The sequence below is a fragment of the Cherax quadricarinatus genome, chromosome 59 (genome assembly GCF_038502225.1).
Source record: "Cherax quadricarinatus isolate ZL_2023a chromosome 59, ASM3850222v1, whole genome shotgun sequence".
Taxonomy (NCBI): domain Eukaryota; kingdom Metazoa; phylum Arthropoda; class Malacostraca; order Decapoda; family Parastacidae; genus Cherax; species Cherax quadricarinatus.
In genome coordinates this window covers 2,426,982-2,449,503 of record NC_091350.1, presented here as the reverse complement: position 1 = coordinate 2,449,503, position 22,522 = coordinate 2,426,982, and positions in this window count along the sequence as shown.

Below are 22,522 nucleotides of genomic sequence, written 5' to 3'. Positions count from 1 at the left end.
GTTTACAGTGAAACATATAAGTGAACAGTATTTAGATAAGGCTTAAGAGGTCTTTGTGGCATTTATGGATTTGGAAGAGGCGTATGACAGGGTGGATAGGGGAGCAATGTGGCAGATGTTGCAGGTGTATGGTGTAGGAGGTAGGTTACTGAAAGCAGTGAAGAGTTTTTATGAGGATAGTGAGGCTCAAGTTAGAGTATGTAGGAAAGAGGGAAATTATTTCCCAGTAAAAGTAGGCCTTAGACAAGGATGTGTGATGTCACCGTTGCTGTTTAATATATTTATAGATGGGGTTGTAAGAGAAGTAAATGCGAGGGTCTTGGCAAGATGTGTGGAGTTAAAAGATAAAGAATCACACATAAAGTGGGAGTTGTCACAGTTGCTCTTTGGTGATGACACTGTGCTCTTGGGAGATTCTGAAGAGAAGTTGCAGAGATTGGTGGATGAATTTGGTAGGGTGTGCAAAAGAAGAAAATTAAAAGTAAATACAGGAAAGAGTAAGGTTATGAGGATAACAAAAAGATTAGGTGATGAAAGATTGGATATCAGATTGGAGGGAGAAAGAATGGAGGAGGTGAATGTATTCAGATATTTGGGAGTGGACGTGTCAGCGGATGGGGCTATGAAAGATGAGGGGAAAAGGGTGAGTGGTGCACTTACGAGTCTGTGGAGACAAAGAACTTTGTCCTTGGAGGCAAAGAGGGGAATGTATGAGAGTATAGTTTTACCAACGCTCTTATATGGGTGTGAAGCATGGGTGATGAATGTTGCAGCGAGGAGAAGGCTGGAGGCAGTGGAAATGTCATGTCTGAGGGCAATGTGTGGTGTGAATATAATGCAGAGAATTCGTAGTTTGGAAGTTAGGAGGAGGTGCGGGATTACCAAAACTGTTGTCCAGAGGGCTGAGGAAGGGTTGTTGAGGTGGTTTGAAGAGTGTATCAGTCTGTAGTGGAAGGAAGGCGGGGTAGGGGTTGGCCTAGGAAAGGTTGGAGGGAGGGGGTAAAGGAGGTTTTGTGTGCGAGGGCTTGGACTTCCAGCAGGCATGCGTGAGCGTGTTTGATAGGAGTGAATGGAGACAAATGGTTTTTAATACCTGACGTGCTGTTGGAGTGTGAGCAAAGTAACATTTATGAAGGGGTTCAGGGAAACCGGCAGGCCGGACTTGAGTCCTGGAGATGGGAAGTACAGTGCCTGCACTCTGAAGGAGAGGTGTTAATGTTGCAGTTTAAAAACTGTAGTGTAAAGCACCCTTCTGGCAAAGACAGTGATGGAGTGAATGATGGTGAAAGTTTTTCTTTTTCGGGCCACCCTGCCTTGGTGGGAATCGGCCAGTGTGGTAATAAAAAATAATATATATATATATATATATATATATATATATATATATATATATATATATATATATATATATATATATATATATATATATATATATATAGGTAGATAGACAGATGGGGTCCATCTCTGGTGTAAAGTGTGGGACCCATAGCCTATTGGTAAAAAAAAATATATTAAAAGATGGGGTGGTAGGGGAAGTGGAATATTCAAACGGCTTCAGGAAGAAATCCAAATATTCTTCCTTGAAGCCTTTTTATCCACTTCTCCGAGGCTATGGGTCCCACAATTTACACCAGAGGTGGACCCCATTCTACACATATATATATATATATATATATATATATATATATATATATATATATATATATATATATATATATATATATATATATATATATATATACAGATATACCGATTCATATTCGTATTTCCCCGAGTGCTTGTGTATTAGCGTTTGTCTGTTAGTCTCTAATACCAGTAATTGGTCCTCAACACCTATTATTACGCATCGCGATAAGCTGCTCTACGGAAGCTGTAAGTCTTGGCCGGACTCTCCATCATTCCGCCACAAACCTCTCACTCAGCAGCCCCGGCCTCCTTATTAAGAAATTATCTGTGATATAACTCGCCCGTGAAATGCATCGTTAAGCGAGTCAAACAAGCTCGTTGCCGCTCTTAAGGTTGTTTCTTATAGGAATGTTTGAAGGGTCGCTATCAGCTTGCGTCGGTGGGAGGTGAGGTAAATTACGCCTTCGTTCAGGCAGGTGTTCTTGCTTGAACCTTGCTGAGAGGGAAAGGGAGGTTCAGGGGGAACCTAATGAGGGTTTTGAGGAATTAAATGGTGTTTAATTTGTATGGGATTCAGATGTATCTTAGGGGTCTTAAGGAAATCTAAGAGCATTCAGTGGAGCTAATTGGGGTTTAAGTGAGATTTAGGTGACGTATTCAATGGAATATATATGTATATATATATATATATATATATATATATATATATATATATATATATATATATATATATATATATATATATATATATATATATATATATATATATATATATATAATGTTGTGCCGAATAGGTAAAACTGGTCAAGTAGCAAGAACTCATTTAAATTTAAGCCCTTTTTTAAAATTTTCTCTTATACGTTTAAAGATATATTTTTTTCATTAATGTTAATGTAAAAATTTATTTTTTTTACCAAAAGAACCATAGAAAACTTACCTAACCTTATCATAACAAGCTATAAATCTCCTATATCAGCTAAAAATCGGCTATAAATCGTCACTAACCCAAATGTTAGTAATATGGTAGAATTACCGACGAAATGTTTCGATCTCCAGGAGCGAAACATTTTGTCGGTAATTCAAACGAGAGCGAAACGTTGCCACAATAAAATGTCACATTAGTTGCATCATTTACGTAACAACCCAGTGTTGAACACGTGTCATGCTCATCTGCAATATTGTTAGAATGTAAGGAACTCGGAGTGGAACTTGAGTAAGTCACAAGTTCAGTGACACACACTTAGTTCAGTGACACACACTTAGTTCAGTGACACACACTTAGTTCAGTGACACACACTTAGTTCAGTGACACACACTTAGTTCAGTGACACACACTTAGTTCAGTGAAACACACTTAGTTCAGTGAAACACACTAAGTTCAGTGACACACACTTAGTTCAGTGACACTTGTTCAGCCTAAGTTTTCTGAACCTCACCTCCCAAAAAGACCTCCCCTAGCTGTCGAGAGAGAGAGAGAGAAAAAAAAAAACAAGCTTTCACTAAAGAAAATGGGCTTCCAGTATATTAAAGAAATGAAAACAGAGCACTCGTTGAACGAGTCTTTGACATGACCCAAACTAAAGTCTCCTCCACTTAGGCCTATACCGTTATTTTTTTTTTTTGTCAGCAATAAAGTCTTAATATGCAAAACCAAAAAAAGCTGTCGCATGCTCCGAACTACAAAAGCTTGTCATTCCAGTCTATCAGAAGGTGGTATAGTGCAGTGATATCTGATGGCGTGAGTCGAAGTCGCAAAGTTCCAGGTGATCATAGGAGTTCCAGTGACACCTCTTTGGCGGTGCTCTTTACGGTTTTGAGGGAAACAGATGCTAATAGCCGCATCGATGATGCTCAATATCGACAACGATTTTTCTTTGAAAAGCAAACCCTGTGAGAATACCGAAAATGGAAGAATCTGACCGACAGCTGCAACACACAACGGGATCTCAGAGTGTGGAACATGATTATTATATCATTATAATCATGGGGAAACGCTAAACGCGTAGAATTATACAGTGCCAGAGTGTGCAACAATAGAGAATATTTCTTTTAAGTACTGAAAATAAATAGACTTTAAGGGCTTTAAGGGTGAACTCTTTTGTTACTTTTGAAGACAAATGCTACAAGACAACGCCAGATAAACCTCAGGAAAATGATGAAATTCTCTGGTAATGAGAAACGATATACCGTATATGGTATTTTAATGAAAAAGCGTTTCGCCCACCAGGGATTTTATTAATTGATAAAATCCCTGGTGAACGAAATGTCTTCTCTGTACAGTGCCTTACACCGTACTCTGTTTCTTATTAACGTACTTGTCGGTATGTAATAATATATACATGAATTTTTCTCTAAGTTGATGTCTAGACACTACTTCACTCAGCTGGTGACTGCCAAGGCTTCAGCTCCATCGTGATCTTCAGTGATGACAAAGAAAGTTTCGCTATACTGACTCGAGCAAAGGCTCTTCTTGTGATCGTATTTGCTCCTGTTGTCTGCTATATTGCAAGCTCCTGATGATGTGTTGATTGCAACACGAAAGGCCTAGAGCTATCATTCAACTCTTTGATGTGGATGAGGGGCTCTTGATGCAAGGAATTAGATCTGTCACCCCTTCCCTATTCCTGTGATCGATCCTAACTGCCTTCCTTTTTCCCCCAGACATTGCATAACCCCAGTGGATTTAGAGCTCCTCTCCTTAAATAATATAGTCGACGTCTCACGAAATCGTAATGACAAGATTGCAAACAAACCACGGTAAGGATGGGGTTAGAACCCATGGCAAGTGAGTCGTAGAACTCCAGGCCGGTGCGTTAACAACTTGGCCAGTTGGCTTACTCCTTGAATTCTAACCCCACCCGTACCGTGGTTATATAGTCGTCGCCTTAGTCATCGCGGTCGCTGCCACTATCAATGCCATCTTTGTTATCTCTGCCGTGGCCGTCAACGTGCGTGATAATTCCAGAGCGATTTATGTCGTCTTAAATAGCTCTTCTTGTCGCATTCATTGTGTTGTGGAGTATCTGAGTGTGAGGCGAGTGTTTTTCTAGCGATGGAACTGAGTTTCGGGTATAGTTGGGCGGGTACGGTTCTGTGTAACCCATCCATTTACTCTCCAGTATCTGTTTAACCTATTTTAAAGTCTTCCCAAGCATTTACTTCAGTGATGCTACGTGGTTCACTCATTTACCTTTAGTGACGGTGGATGTAGGAGTTGTTTACCCGTGAAAATCTACCACTGCGCTGGAACTCCGGGAGATCCCATTTATGTTCATGTTGTATTTATTAGAAAACGTTCCGGTCCTGGAACCTTGATCACTCCTCATGATCAGAGGTGATCAAGGTCCCAGGACCGTAACGTTTTCTAATAAGTATGTCCTAGTGTTTGCTTACGTCCTAGGGAAATCTTCATATTGTTACAATTATAATTGTATCTCCCGATACTAAGGTTACAGTCTCGTTTTACTCATCTTTTTCAAGCTTGTAACACTGACAGTCATGAGGATACTTCTTGGTTAGTAAGTTACCATTTGTTTATGGCACTTGTCGACAGACATTTGGCTAGTTGTGTGTCTCTTATCTTCCACGTGTGTAAATTAGGATGTTTTAAGTTTCCTTTTTACATGTATGGTATAAAATACAGACAAGATGGAGAATTAAACATGTGTGCGACATCTGGGTATCTTAATTGTAGACGTTTCACCATCCAGTGTCTTTATTGATAAACCCTCTGAATTGCGAAACTGCTACAGTAAAGATACCCAGATGTTGCTCGTGTGTCTAATTCTAAGTTTACATTGCTGGTACCTCGGTAGGTCTCAGTACTCTTGGTACTCTTTGGCGTCGGATTATTGGCGTGATGTAAATGGTTTTGAAGAGAGACAAGTTTTCAAAACCTGTTACCCTTAGATTTTATATTCACCATTATGGAAAAATATTTATGTTCTAAATTTCGGGTTATACGTTGCGCCTTCATAATGGTTCCATTAAATAACCTAAAAAACAAAAAAGCCATAAGTCGGACAATACACAAATAACCCGCACATAAGAAAGAGGAGCTTACGACGACGTTCTGGTCCTACAGGGGTTATTTACAGTCACACTTTGTAAATAACCCGTCGTCGTAAGCTCCTCTCTCTCCTATGTGCCGGTTATTTATGTATTAAATGGCCTCTTTTATTATGTTCCCATAGCATCTGTTCAACAGAACATCTGAAAATAAATACATAAAAAATACCGAATATTTTTGCAGGTACATATGCACATTCAGGTAACAGCAACGTTGGTACCCCTGAATACTCTTGTTTACAATTAGGCTGGTACCTCTGCTGGTTCACACAGGTCAGTAGGAGGGGCCAATTCGACGTCTTCGATAATTTATCAGTCGATAATTATGCATAATCAAGCCAACTGATGTTCCAGGCCAGATTTAAATGCATTTTCTGTAACACCCGATATTACGGCTAGATATTATCCGTAAAAGGTGCAGTAAATAATGCTGGAGGCAAGGTCTTTATCTCATCTGTAAAGAATGGGAGAAGGGACACGGGAGAGAGAGAGAGAGAGAGAGAGAGAGACAGTATGCGTGTGTGTGTGTGTGAGAGAGAGAGAGGGAGAGAGAAAGAGAGAGAGAATCCTCATATTTTATCTCAGTGGCTACTGCCTTCTCCCGGACATACATAATCTCCTGTCTCGATTACCGGTCATTAAAAAACGCGTCTGTAATCTGGAGGACTTCAATGGTAACGAGACGCCGTTTAAATAAGCACATCTCATGAAATCTGCCCTGGAAATTGCATACAATCTAAGGGCTCATCTGTACGACTTTACCAAAATATATAATAGCATTTGGGAAGAAGTGTGGGTAGTGGTTAGTGGGTAGCGCTGTGGGCCTCCTAGGGTAGGAGGGGTAGTGGGAAAAAAAATGGAGAGGTGGAAAAGCGTTGGGCAGTTGTTATGTAAGTGTTAATGTCTACCGAGAATGTGTGAATCTTTTCATTTGGTAGTGTGTGTTACTATTTTTTTTTTTTTTGCTGGAAGCACTTGTGCGTGTGTGTATACTCACTTATTTCTGGCTGCTGGGGTCGATTCACAGTTCCTGCGTGCGCGCGCGTGTGTGTGTGTGTGTGTATGTATGTGTGTGTGTGTGAGGTCAGACTCGAGCCTCTGGGACCAAACTCTTCAATTTCCGGTTTAAAAAAGACATTCGTAGTCAACAGGTAACATATATATAATACGACTTTTCTCCTCAATGAGGCTGTATAGTAGAGAAAGACAGATACAGAGAGACAGAGAACTGTAGCGTAATGTAGTCCTTTATCGACACCGTTTCTCTCACTCGGTAAATTTTGTAGAAATCACAAACAGATCTTCATGGGAAGATCTAGAAGTGTCCGGACCCTCATTCTCAGAGAAAAGAACAAACTTGCTTCAGGGAAAACTCAAGGTTCTCCCTGAAGCTGTTTGAATATTATCTTCTCCTACCACCCCTTATATTCTATATTCTAAGTACACTTTATTTAAAGACAAAATACATTGACAAAAATACAGTAGGGAGTAGAACAACATAGATAACATCTCAGAGCTATATCTTGAGTACTTCGTCCAGCTCTCCGGCGGTGGGCAGCGTGCCCAGAATGCTGCAGGCATTTTCCCTCTGTATCGCAACACCAAGTCTCTGAAAGAGGAAACTGGCTGCTCTGTGATCCTTGGTTTCTGTGATGAGTTTTTCACCCAGCTCTTTGAGAAACTTTAGAGCACACTTGCCCACATGCTCTAAGGGCCTCCGACCCTATTGGGATGAAGTTATACCAAATGGAAGGCCTTCATATTTGCGGGTCTTGTGTGTGTGTGTGTGTGTGTGTGTGTGTGTGTGTGTGTGTGTGTGTGTGTATGTGTGTGTGTGTGTGTGTGTGTGTGTGTGTGTCTTTGTGTGTGTGTGTGTGTGTGTGTGTGTGCGCGCGCAACCCACCTCGCCAACCATTGATGATATCTCCACCTAGTTTATGAAGTGTGATTGTGGAGTTCTTTAAACAACCACTGACACTTTTCACTTCTCAGCTCCGTATTTTGTTTTCTTCCTCTCTGGCGTATCGTCGTACAAATCTCAACTATATTAAATGATGTGTATCTCTTGTGTCATCTAGACCACAAGCGCCCATTAAGTCCCCACACAAGCGGTTGGTAATGACGGTGTCTACAGTATTACACAGTGTACTTTGCCTAATGTGGCAGAGTACCTTGGCATGTTGGGAACGCAGTTCCTGAAGCCAGTCGTAACTCTCCCGTCACAAACCAGGAGCTTAGACAAGACCACCCCTTCTCCTCCTCTTCTTACGTCGCTTCTGGTATAAGACGACAAGGTACAAAAACCATGAAGAAGGCAAGTATATAATTCCATGGCTGAAGCACATCACTATTAACCATTAAAGTAGAAATAAGCACAATATATCATTTGAGCCCATCCTGTGCCATTAACTTCATATCTCTAGTTAAAAAATTACTGGACGGACCGAAACATCGTTTAGTTCTCTTCTCTCTCTCTCTCTTATTGCTTCACTCTCTTTGGCTTCCCTGTTATCTTTTGTTGTTATCATTTCCTCTGTCCTCTTAATCTCTCTGCTTCTCTTTTGATATCTTGATATTTAATTCTGATTCTATCATCCCTTCTTGGACCCGTCTTGTATGGTCCAGTAGTCCTGCAGTGTTCCTCCATTCTTATGTTCTTACGTCTAGTAAGAGGATTAGCTGAAAAAATGAAGTCAAATCTTAACTGAAACTTTTCGTTCAACAGCTGGCTTTCTCTCGTTTGTGAATATTTGAAAACAAAACAAATAATTGTGTCATTTTGGGTTGATTAGAAGTCAACGCCGCCCAGTGACTGTTCACAATCGTGGCGTGAATCCCGATGCAAAATAGGTACCCGAATTACGTATATTTTGAGCGAGAAATGGCTGTTGATTCCGTCTGTAACTCTGAAAATAGTTGATGAGCTGGTCATTGACTATAGGTTAAGTCTGTATGTTGAATTTTCTTGATTATTATTGAGTACATCCCTGACCATGGGCTGAGGTGGATAGGTAAATAATTGGTGAAAAAAGTGGGAGGAAGGGATGAGGGTGTAGCTGAGGGAAATAGCAAAAGGATAGAGCGGTGAAAGCAGAAAAAGGAAGCAAATATAAAAAAAAAGAGAGAGGATAGAAAGGAAAGAAGGGATGGAAAAGGGATGGAGTAATGTAGGAGAAAATATAGAGAGAAAAGCTTAGATTCTGCCTCAGTAAAAACAAATTAATAACACACACACACACACACACACACACACACACACACACACACACACACACACACACACACACACAAATAGGTAATTACAAAACAATGTATAAGCGATACCGAAGGGTGAAAGTTAATATGCATCTGATTATACATTATCATGAATTATTTCAGCGATATATTTTCCCGATTTTAATGCCTATCCTTGAATATGTTTGCTTCATGTCTGTTTTTTGTGTGCGTTTAATTTTTTCCCTGCCTCTCTCATTAGTCTTGATTTTCTGTCTCTTGTGTTTAGCTACGCGTGTTTATGTACGTTTGCTTCTGCCTGTGGGGGTCAACCCTGTCTATTGTAATTATGGCACTTTTTTGTGTATTCGAACCTGTCTCTAGTGGCTGTATCAGCCTCTGAAGCTTTCTGGTTCTCTCCGTCTCTGTCTCTGTCTCTGCTTCCGTTGAGTTCATCCATTTGATTACCGTTTTCTCGTTTTTCTCTCTTTTTTTCTGTTTCTTTTTATCCATATGTGAATGTCTATTGTAGTCTGTTTTTCTGTCTGTTTCTCCCTTTGTGCCTTTTACCAGCTTAATTGCGCATGTCTACCTCTTGGTCAGACACTCCCCTTAACCTTCACTCCCCCTTTTTCCCCTCCCCTTTTACCCACACCTCTCCCCCTCCTCTCACCTCTCCTCGCCTTCCCCTTCGTTGTGTCAGTAAGTCGAGAGGTTGATGGTTAATTCTGCAGTAATCCCAAGGATTGTGGTATTCAGTGCGAAAGAAATGAATGCAGGATTGATGCCGCTAGGGTATTCATGTTGTCGTTCTGCTGTTATGTGCAGAGAAAGCTGCATATAACAGCTCGTCTGGTGTTTTATTTAAAACAGAACATAGAGGGAGAGAGAGGAAAAAAATCCATCGTTTTGGAGGTCTTAGCCCAACATAAACTGTTCTAAAGTCTACATGCAATTGGTCAAAATCATTCCGATTATTATTGCTAATTATTACGTTTGTTCATATCTAAATTTGATTTTATTACTCAAGAATGTACAGTCAAACATCTGCGATGTCTGTCACATGAAAGCGCAGCTGCGCAGTCTGCCACAAGAATGTGCAGCTGCGCAGTCTGTCATAAGAAAGCGAAGCTGCGCAGAATGCGCCAAGAACACTGCCGCTGAAAAACACAGAACCGGAAACTGAAAAATGGCAGTGAGAGTAATTTTATTTAGGAAAAAATATTATTATTATTATTATTATTATTATTATTATTATTATTATTATTATTATTATTATTATTATTATTATTACTAGTGGCAAGAGGTATCCCTGACACAGGGAATTCCTTAACAGTGGTATCCCTCTTGTTCGTTCTCTGATTTCGTTTCTGAAAGTGAGCTGTGTATTTGAAGCTAATGTTCATAGATGACGACATTATAATACAATATAAAATATCAGTTATCCAAAGGTATCCAAAAAAAGTTATTGATAAAATGTAAAAAAAAAAAAAATTGCCCCCCTTTCAAAAAAAAATCCAGAAAATGAGCTATAATCAATAAAAAAAATGTTTGTGCTAGCAAAGCAAGTAATTATTACTTCCTCTTTACCGCAAAAATGTAACAACATTCATTTATAAATCTATTCCAAAAATACATTTTGACTGAAAATTTCCCGAAGAATGTTGATCACTGAATGTAGGAAATAAATCCCTTGCATAAATTGTAATAAATTTTGTGTAATACAATTTGAATCAATCCTTGAAGTTAATATATAAAATAGCAACAAAACAGAATTTCACCTGGACAAGTTTCGAATGTTCACCTTGAAGAACTCAATTTCACCTGGCCAGGCATCGAATGTTCACCTTGAAGAACTCAATTTCACCTGGCCAGGCATCGAATGTTCACCTTGAAGAACTCAATTTCACCTGGCCAGGCATCGAATGTTCACCTTGAAGAACTCAATTTCACCTGGCCAGGCATCGAATGTTCACCTTGAAGAACTCAATTTCATACACGAACCTTAACGTTGTTTCACGCGGGGTTGTTCCTCCAAAAACAAAAAAAAATGCTTATTTGTTTTACTGAAGTATTTGGAGAGATGGACAGTGATAAAAACAAGATAAATTAAAAAAAATACATTACGAAATGGAATGCATTAGTTATGCAAACACGAACCTCCCAACCACACAAATCCTCGAAAATCTCAGGAGTAATAGACCAACATATAACTCTGTTTATTTCGACATTTGATCGAGTTTTTCAAAAAAAGATTGGAAAAAGAAGTAAGTGAAAGCACGAAAAATTATAAGATATGGTCTTTCCTATGTTAAGACGTAAGTAGGTTGCAATCAGCAGTGTATTCAGTGACAGGGTGATATGAGGACGTGGACTAGTTACATATGACATTCCATTATTGGTTGACACATCACGGTATGGGTGGTGTTGAGTCACTGGCCAGGGGTTCAGACCCCACCCGTACAGTGGTGTGGGGTTTTCAGTCGTGTTATTGCGATTTCTTTAGTCATTTAAGGTTAAACTTGTGTTCGAAAGTACATAAACTAGTGAATCAATAGCTAAGGAAGTTCTCTAACGACATAAAAACCATTTGACATTCTGATGAAGACACCATGAAGCTTTCGGATGATGTGGGTAACTCAAGATATATATATGTATATATATATATATATATATATATATATATATATATATATATATATATATATATATATATATATATATACAGCATTCTTAAACCATTCGTTATACTGTTTCCACACACCTCTACATATACTGTAAATATTACCTCCCCTACTCCTGTCCATGTGAATATTCCTGCAGTCTTTCCCTGTGTGAATGGCTTGCTCTCTACCACTGAACGTTTTAAAATCTGACGAATTTTGAATAAATATGATTGTTAACTATTCAAATTTATTTCCATTAAACATCGGAACATGAATTGCTAATTTCCCTTTGTTGTGCACATGCATAAAAAAAAACTGAATAAAAGCAAGAATCACATACAGTGCAATTTTCAGATACACCTGTCTCAAAAATATCAATATATGAAATGCATGAAAAGTTGTCATACCTTTTTCGTTATGTTGTATTAAAACACTTGGAGTTTATAAAACTTAGTGAGCACATGAGACTGATGTAACTCAGTGATGAGCAGTGTCTATTATTCTCCATTCTGCCATAGTATGCTTTTTTTCAACACTGTCGGTTTTAAAACCTCTCTCTCCCTGTTGGTTTGTTGTTAATTATTCCAACCACGTTATTGTGGTATTTAGCTTGGTAATTAGAGACGGTACGCAGTTACATACAAACTCATACGCTGTTTTACATGCGTATATGCACGCTCTTGCTCCAATGCATCACTTCATTACTCCTTTTACATTTGCTCATTTTATCATCTCCTTCCTTTAGTCCCATCCCTTCCATTTCCCCTGCCTTCGTTTCCCCCCTCCACCTTTCTCCTTTCCTCTCTGGAGGTAAACCGAAACAAGGTAATTCTCGTGTTATTCTGTGATCTGAGTGGCTCAATCCCACTATAAAATCTCTGCTATTGATCTGGAGGAAACCTGATAGATTGTTTTGACTGAGCGGGGAACAAAAGCTGTCGACAAAGGTGTGACGTGGAACATCAAACGACAAGAAATCTATTTTGCACATAAACAAGAAAGCCCGTCTTCCCTTGTTATGCTTGAGAGTGACGGTTCTTGTAAAAGTGCTGACTCACGAAATCGTAATGACACGATTGCAAACAAACCATACCACGGGTGGGGTTCAAACCCCACCCGTGGTATGGTTTTTTTTTAAAGGTGCTATTGTTGAAATTGATGGAGTTATGATTAAGATGGAAGTTACTTTAGCTGAGATCCATGATACTGTTGTTAATATTGTTAAACCTGTGACCGTGCTTGTGTTATGTTAGATGTTGAAGACGTTGTGACTGGGATATCTGTTGTTAGAGTTGAGATTATTGCTATGTATGATATTGATGTTATAGATGAAATTGGAAAGCAGTGGTTGAAATTGTTTGAGATTGATTTTGTAATAAAGTTGGTAGAATTACCGACAATATGTAAAGTAAAAGGACACAAGTGCAACTAATGTGACATTTATTGTGGCAACGTTTCGCTCTCCAGGTAATGGCTTGATAAAGCTCCTGGAGAGCGAAACGTTGCCACAATAAATGTCACATTAGTTGCACTTGTGTCCTTGAGATTGATTTTGTTTTTATTGATATTTATTGTTTTATTGTTGATAGTGATAGCTCTGTGGTTGATATTGATATGGTTAATAATGATGGTGTAATGGTTAACACTGATGGAGTATCTGTATCAAGGACATAGTTACCTTCATATTGGTGATAGTCTCTTGATTACAATGTCGATTAGGAAAGAAGGACAACCATTCCCTTTCCCGAATCAAACCTGATTGCTTCCCATTTCCCAGGCACTGCCTGACCCTTACTGGCTTAACGCTTCCCCATGAATATAACAACACATATTACCGATAAACAAGAGGGAAAAACGTCAGAGTGACTTATTATGATTACAAGTTAGGTTAATTGTTAGGTTTAGCTGAATTTATCAGCTAAAAGAATTAAAACATTTGGATTAAACGTGAGGTATCAAACCCCGCAATGTTACTCTGTAACGTTAAAGAAAAAAATTCGTACGAGGGATTCAGATAAAACTTAAAAGCTAAAACGTTTTACTTGATGTAATTAGTTGGAGCGCAAATAAAACATTTAAACATTTTTTTTCACTATTTGTTAGTGCAGGAAATATAGTCAACAAAAACTAATTTTTTTCGTAGACGCTGTAGAATTTTGTGGGTTTAAATTATTTTCCATTTTAACGTGAAAATTATTTTTAGTTCATTGTTTTTCACTTACTTTAATGTATCATATTTTTGTTTAATTGTGTATATACCAACAGTTACATTTTATAATGTAAGAGGTTAATTTAATACACATCGTCACTGTCATGTTTCAGAATTTATCTATGAATTATTGTAATTCTCGTTACATAGGAAGGATTTACAATTGCCAGTGTCAGCTCTCGTGGTCGCGAAATATAGAAGAGGTTCTGATGGACAGGCATGTTAGCTGGTGTTGGGTGAGGAAAGGAATATGTGTTAGTAATTTTTGAGAAGGTCGTGAGCTCAAGGTTCAAATTTTCTGCCTCGGGCTGGAGGTTTTGTCGTCTGACGGATGCCATTAATTATGTGGAGATGGGAGGGATGTTTGGAGAGACACAGACACCATGGAGAGAGTGGATCTAGTGACGACTAGCGAAGAGGCGGGGGCAGGAGCTATGACTCGACCCCTGTAATCACAGGTGAGTATTAGGTGAGTACAAACACAAGCCTAGTAGTGGTAGCAGTAAATCACGTCAAATATCGTTGCAGATCATCTCAGACATAATATTTATAATCAGGGATGAAGTCATGCATGGTAGACACAGTAACAAGTCACATCAGATATAAACGAAGGAACGGAAAAGCAAATCCAGTTTATTTTACAAAAGATTTTTATATTTGCCGAGACTCAATTTTGAATATGTAGGGGGACACTGCTCTCTCGTGTTCATATGATCCCTGACTGACCAGGTGTGACCGCAGGGATAATGACCATACACAACCTGGTCAGGAAAACTGTTTACCTCCAGCACCAACTACATTTACACATAAATATACAAACGAGGTGGTGAATTAGACACCAGTACAACACCTGGGTATCTGTATCGTGTAAACATTTCTCTAACTAGTGGCTCTATCAATTCATTACAGAGCTTACTAAGTTGGAGATAGTAGAAGTGGTAATCAGTCCCTCAGCCTAGGTGTTGAAACAGGAAACAATAGAAGATGAGGTAATCGGTCACTCAGCCTTGAAGAAGGTATTCACGACCTTAGTTTTGATGAAGCTGAAGCATAAACAGAAAGAGGGAAGCTTATGTTTTAAATTCCCCTCTTTCAACACATCAGAGGCCGAATGACTGATTACCCTCTCTTCTCGAAATTATATAGCAACTATACACAAATAACCCGCACATAAAAGACAGAAGCTTACGACGACGTTTCGGTCCGACTTGGACCATTGACAAAGTCACACTAACAGGGGAGGAGCAGGACGGCTATATATAGGCAGGAAGAGGTGGAGGTAGTAGTGGTAGTAGTAGTAGTAGTAGTAGTACAAGAATTGTATATAATACCGACAGGATGAAATGACACACGCACAACACCCGGGCATCCTCACCGTAGACGTTTCGCCATCCAGCCAGCCACTGGATGGCGAAACGTCCACAACAAAGACAACCAGACGCCGCACATGTGTCTAATTTCATCAGTAGTTGTAGTAGAAGAAGAAGAGGTAGTAGTAGTGGTAGTGGTAGAAGTGGGAAATAAGGAAGACGAGCCAGTCAAATATAAAGGAAGGGGAGCACTGCAAGAGAGCTAGAAACCCACAGAGGGAGAGCAAGCGCACCGAGGTGCGTGAAAGGGGAAGTGGTGAAATAAAATAAAGAAGGAACAGAAACACGAGACAGGAGAGAGAAAGACAACCCAGAGGAGAAAAGGAGAGAGGAAAGGGGAAGAGGAAGAAGAAAAAGAAGAAGAAGAAGAAGAAATGAGGATTCAGGTTAAGTCACGGGTGTTCTGAAGTTTGGAGCATTTTACAATGTAGTGGGAGAGGAAGGCATCTACAGAGACGAAGCCAGGGCTAAGGTTCATACAAGGAAAGTTGTGTATAAGAGAGGATTCAACTAAACGGCGACTGTTCGAGTTGGAAGTAGGGAAGACAGTTTTAGCAGAAGACCAGTCAATAGGATGGCTATGATCTCTGACGTGACAGAAAAGAGCACAAAAATAGTGTTAGGCTTGCCGACACTAACAATGCTCTTTTCTGTCACGTCAGAGATCATAGCCATCCTATTGACTGGTCTTCTGCTAAAACTGTCTTCCCTACTTCCAACTCGAACAGTCGCCGTTTAGTTGAATCCTCTCTTATACACAACTTTCCTTGTATGAACCTTAGCCCTGGCTTCGTCTCTGTAGATGCCTTCCTCTCCCACTACATTGTAAAATGCTCCAAACTTCAGAACACCCGTGACTTAACCTGAATCCTCATTTCTTCTTCTTCTTCTTCTTTTTCTTCTTCCTCTTCCCCTTTCCTCTCTCCTTTTCTCCTCTGGGTTGTCTTTCTCTCTCCTGTCTCGTGTTTCTGTTCCTTCTTTATTTTATTTCACCACTTCCCCTTTCACGCACCTCGGTGCGCTTGCTCTCCCTCTGTGGGTTTCTAGCTCTCTTGCAGTGCTCCCCTTCCTTTATATTTGACTGGCTCGTCTTCCTTATTTCCCACTTCTACCACTACCACTACTACTACCTCTTCTTCTTCTACTACAACTACTGATGAAATTAGACACATGTGCGGCGTCTGGTTGTCTTTGTTGTGGACGTTTCGCCATCCAGTGGCTGGCTGGATGGCGAAACGTCTACGGTGAGGATGCCCGGGTGTTGTGCGTGTGTCATTTCATCCTGTCGGTATTATATACAATTCTTGTACTACTACTACTACTACTACTACCACTACTACTACCTCCACCTCTTCCTGCCTATATATAGCCGTCCTGCTCCTCCCCTGTTAGTGTGACTTTGTCAATGGTCCAAGTCGGACCGAAACGTCGTCGTAAGCTTCTGTCTTTTATGTGCGGGTTATTTGTGTATCGTTCCAGTCACGGTATTGTGCCTTTTTGTTATTTATTTATATAGCAACTGCTTGTCTCATTAACAAACTTGTCGGTGAGAGAGAGAGAGAGACAGACAGACAGACAGACAGACAGACAAACAGAGACAGAGAGAGGTTATGGATTTGCTTAATACAGAAAAACACCTAACACCAGTATGATACAACAGAGAACCTAAAACAGAGTTTATAGAACCGCAGAAAATTGAATACAAATGGGATAAATAAATACAGTAAAGTGGGAGGCACCAAAAAAATAAGAAAATGACGTAAGTAAATTAATTCAGGTATACACAAATACAATTACATAGATTAACATACACAACAGTATATATGTAGAGAATGTGTGATGTGATGAATGGTTTGAAAAACCGACAAGTTGAAGATTGAGACACTTATGCAACATATGGGAATCTTTATTCAGGAAACGTTTCGCCACGTTTCATCAGTCCAATACAAAGTAGAAAGCCGGTCCAATACAAAGTAGAAAGCCGTAGAGAACCTGGGATAACCCAAAAAAGTAAGACAGAGGACTTATTTCCATAGGGGTCCTTTACATAGCAGCCAGAACTCAACCACAATTACTCTCAAGCCATATCATTGTAAAAACTACTCTTCGGTCACATCATTATAAAAACTACTCTTCGGTCATATCATTGTAAAAACTACTCTTCGGTCACATCATTATAAAAACTACTCTTCGGTCACATCATTATAAAAACTACTCTTCGGTCACATCATTATAAAAACTACTCTTCGGTCACATCATTATAAAAACTACTCTTCGGTCACATCATTATAAAAACTACTCTTCGGTCACATCATTATAAAAACTACTCTTCGGTCACATCATTATAAAAAGAAAATATGGCAAAGGAACACAGTATTAGTGCGAATAAATATCAAGCAGAATACCCCAAGAATCATTCCTGGGACCAACATTTTTTCTGGTATAAGCAAACTAACGTTTAGAGGTAATAAAATCTAATCTTTCACTCGTTGGAGATAATACAAACGTTGTAATAAAGTTGGTAGAATTACCGACAATATGTAAAGTAAAAGGTCACAAGTGCAACTAATGTGACATTTATTGTGGCAACGTTTCGCTCTCCAGGAGCTTTATCAAGCCATTAATGGCTTGAACATCAAAATGGTATACAATACCGACAGGTTGTTAGGTAAGACACATATGCAACAGTTAGACAACTTTATTCCGAAACGTTTCGCCTACACAGTAGGCTTCTTCAGTCGAATACAGAAAGTATTCGACTGAAGAAGCCTACTGTGTAGGCGAAACGTTTCGGAATAAAGTTGTCCAACTGTTGCATATGTGTCTTACCTAACAAGCCATGGCTTGATAAAGCTCCTGGAGAGCGAAACGTTGCCACAATAAAATGTCACATTAGTTGCACTTGTGCCCTTTTACTTTACATAATACAAAGGTGATGGGATGAAAATGAACAGGGAAATGACGGCGACAAATACTGGAAGAAACTGCACTAAGGATCAAATAAATGTTGGATTGATCCTAGCCCAAATAAGTGGAAAATGATGGTCTACCTACCTGGAGTCTACCTGGAGGGTATTCCGAGGATCAACGCCCCCACGGCCCGTTCCACGACCAGGCCTCCCGGTGGATCTTGGCCTGATCAACCAAGCTGTTACTGCTGGCCGCACGTAGTCCAGCGTTTCACCTGTATGAAAAGCAGCTTCAAGCATTCGGTGAAGAATGGGTCTTATGGTTAGACATATATAAGAACATAAGAAAGAAAGAACACTGCAGAAGGCCTACTGGCCCATGCTAGGGCGTTAAATCATACGAATCGCACATCAGTAGCTGGATATAAGCAATATTTGCACGACTGGCACATGTAATGATTCAATAGACAGGGAATCATACCAGATCCTGTCCTCTACTTCCTTTGGCTGAGGGGAAATATAAACACATGTGTAGTATAATGTGATCCTTTATTGACAACGTTTCGCCCACACAGTGGGCTTTTTCAAGTCACAAACAGATCTACCTGGGCTGAATCTTCTAGTATGCACCGGCAGAGTGGCCACAGAGATAAGGGACGATGTTACGATAAAAGGAGGTATACATCATTTCAGGGGAAACATGATCACGACATATCAGTCTATCAGAGATAGACTATGTGACAGACCGCAAAGCATGTTTCATAAACTGATTCTGAACAGTCAGGAACATTAGTAACCACGAATGAGCTAGGAGAGTGTGGAGGCAGACTACCTGCATGGAGTCAACAGTAGATATAGTAACAAGCCAGTAAGCTAGACACCAAGTATACTGAATAACTAAAGACTGAGGTGGGACAGGAGCCTGCCTAGTATTGAGAAGGACTTGGAAAATCCTGGAAGGAAAGGTCTCGAATCTGTACATAGAAATCATTCCCTATGAAAGTAAAAGACTGGGTAGGCGATGCAAAATATCCCCAATTAAAAGTAGGGGCGCCATTGGCAGACTAAGAGAAAACACCATAAGTGTCCGGGGCCCAAGACTGTTTAACAGCCTCCCACCAAGCGTAAGGGGAATTACCGATAAACCCCTGGCTGCCTTCAAGAGAGAGCTGGACAGATACCTAAGTTAGTGCCGGATCAGCCGGGCTGTGGCTCGTACGTTGGACTGCATGCGGCCAGCAGTAACAGCCTAGTTGATCAGGCCCTGATCCACCGGGAGGCCTGGTCGTGGACCGGGCCGCGGGGGCGTTGATCCCCGGAATAACCTTCAGATAGCCAGGCTCCAGGTAGGCCTGCTGCCCTATTCCTCCTTTCTTATGTTCTGCCATCACAGAATCAGCTCTGTAAGTATAGCCGCATCCCACACACATACAACAATCCACTCTTGAACACCTATACTCCCAACACCTTAACCATCCCCCAACCAACCCTCAAAAAAAAAAAAACCCACTCATCCTCATACCCTTCCCCATCACCCCAACCCGACCACACTCATCACCCAAGCCCCCCTACGGCGTAGGCCGCCAACACATTAAAAACACGAGGTAATGAAACAATGAGAGGCCTCAGCACGGCCAGAACCTACGTTTCCGGCCGAAAATAATATGGGGACAGATGACCTTTTGTTTTATAGTCGTAATTTATGTTATTTACAGCAACAGCTGTCGACAGATGGATGACACCAAGGGAGGGTAATTCTTTTCTAGGATATTCAACGACGGACATAAAATACTAGCTTAAATAAATGTACATTATATATGGTACGTGATATAAATTTTAGTATATATAAGTAAATTTCCTAGAGTCTCCTATAAAAAAAATAGTAGACAGAGGTGGATCAGCGGCTCGGCAGCCCACAGGTGGAACTAATTCCTTCACTTTGTTGTCCCTCTACGAAAATCAGGAATTAGGGTTCTTATTTCATGCATGTCTTACTTTGAAAACTAATTTTAGAATGTACAACATTTTTTTTTTGTATTTATGGGACTTGGGAGAGAGGAAATGCAATAGAGTCCAATTTTAGTTATGAGGGTGAGAGAGAGAAAGATGAGGATGGTGGGACTGAGGAACTGGTGAGGAATGTGGACAATTATGCTCGGTGCTAAAACTATTAGTTACCTCGTCGACCAGGTGTCAAAATACCCGCCATAAAAAAAAAAAAAGATTAGGTGGACTGGGAGTGGAAATGGAAGAAGACTGGAAGCAGAAGGGCGTTTAGAATGGAGGTGAAAATAATGGCAGGGCAGGAGACGAATTGGGGTTTACATGTGGTGATAAATGTGAGTATAAACGAAGAGAACTAGAAAATAATTGTGACCATAACGGAGTCAGGGTAGGAACGTCATAGCCTTTAAATGCAATTATTAAGAAATCACAAAAAAAGGTGGAAAGAAATTTGGGACATTGTGTAGAGGTAACAGTTACATTAAGACAACATTGTGTGCCATTGGTGCATTAAGAGAAAACACAATAAGTATCTGGGGTCCAAGACTGTTCAACAGCCTCCAATCAGGCATAAGGGGAATTACCAATAGACCTTTGGCTGCCTTCAAGAAGAAGCTGGACAGATACCTAAAGTCAGTACCCGATCAGCAAGGCTGTGGCTCGTACATTGGACTGAGTGCGGCCAGCAGTAACAGCCTGATCGGGACCTGATCCACCAGGAGGCCTGAGTAGCGGGGGCGTTGACCCCGGGACACCCTCCAGGTGTCCTCAGCACACAGTGGGCCTACTAAAGTTTTCGGACATATAACAACACACACACATGACGTTGCCTGTCATTTTAGCAACACACAAGCCACTGTCTTCAGACATGCAGCTAACCTGGTCTTGCTTACACGAAAATTGTAAAGAAACCATTCCTTGGAAATGATTTATCATATAATGCAAGCAAGTGTGTGTATACTACTCGTCTTCAACTCACGTGGAAGCGAAGGCAGTCTAATGTATGTTAAGGATGAAGCCATCAACGACCAGCAGGGAGAGACTTCGTATAGGAGAGAGGGTGGCTATATTAATTTTTAAAGGCATTTGCATGATCGGTGATTTTACTCCCCCTTCCCCTCCCCTTCTCCTACCCCTTCCTTTCCTCCCCTCTACCACTATGCACTCTTTCCCTTCCGCTTCCCCTCCCCTCCATAGCTTTTTACGAAACAATATCTAATGATTATATATGGGTTTCCTTGGCTTGTTTTTTAATTGGACTGGAGTGAGGGGTCTGGGTGGTTGAGTCTGGAGAGACTCGTAAAAATGTGAACCTACCCATATCCTGCCAGGGCTGGTCAGCCCTCATTTCCGGAGATGGGGGAAGAAGGGAAAAAGGGGGGTGAGGTGATGCTTCCCTGACCACCACTACACCAGTCATACATGGACGTCACGCAGCCCAGCATATCACTCTCAATAATACTCAACGTTTCACCCACACAGTGGGCTTTCTCAAGTCACACACGGATCTACCTGGGGTTGGAAGGTACAAGAGTATTTATAGTCAGAATGTTGAGGTCAGGTGAAGAATGCTGCATCTGATGATCCACCGGGTGGGGTTATAGAGTCTTGGGTAGCTTGGCAGGGGTATTGGACAAGTTGTAGACCTTCTGCAGTGTTCTATGTTCTTATGTGGGATAGCGATGAAGAAGTTTCTTGGCGAGTGGTTCAGCTATGTTATAGAAGCCATTGTTCTGGTTGAAATTGTTGGTTGTAGAGATAAGCGATGATTCCAGGATTCTTCTGTATTGAGTGTTGTCTTCTGTGGCTATAAGTCTTGAGTTTCTGTAGTTAATTAAATGGTTGTGTGAATTGCGATGCTGTACACAGGCATTCCTTGTATCGTCATTCCAAGTATCTACCTCCACAACCACGACCATCAAGGACATCACCAGTAGTAGACAGGACAAGCCTCCATCCTCTGCAGGGGTATACATAATCCCTTGTAATGACTGCAACAAATTATATGTGGGCGAAACATCAAGAGACCTCCAAACACGCATTTCAGAACACCAATATGCAAGCAGGACTGACGATACAAGGAATGCCTGTGTACAGCATCGCAATTCACACAACCATTTAATTAACTACAGAAACTCAAGACTTATAGCCACAGAAGACAACACTCAATACAGAAGAATCCTGGAATCATCGCTTATCTCTACAACCAACAATTTCAACCAGAACAATGGCTTCTATAACATAGCTGAACCACTCGCCAAGAAACTTCTTCATCGCTATCCCACATAAGAACATAGAACACTGCAGAAGGTCTACAACTTGTCCAATACCCCTGCCAAGCTACCCAAGACTCTATAACCCCACCCGGTGGATCATCAGATGCAGCATTCTTCACCTGACCTCAACATTCTGACTATAAATACCCTCGTACCTTCCAACCCCAGGTAGATCCGTGTG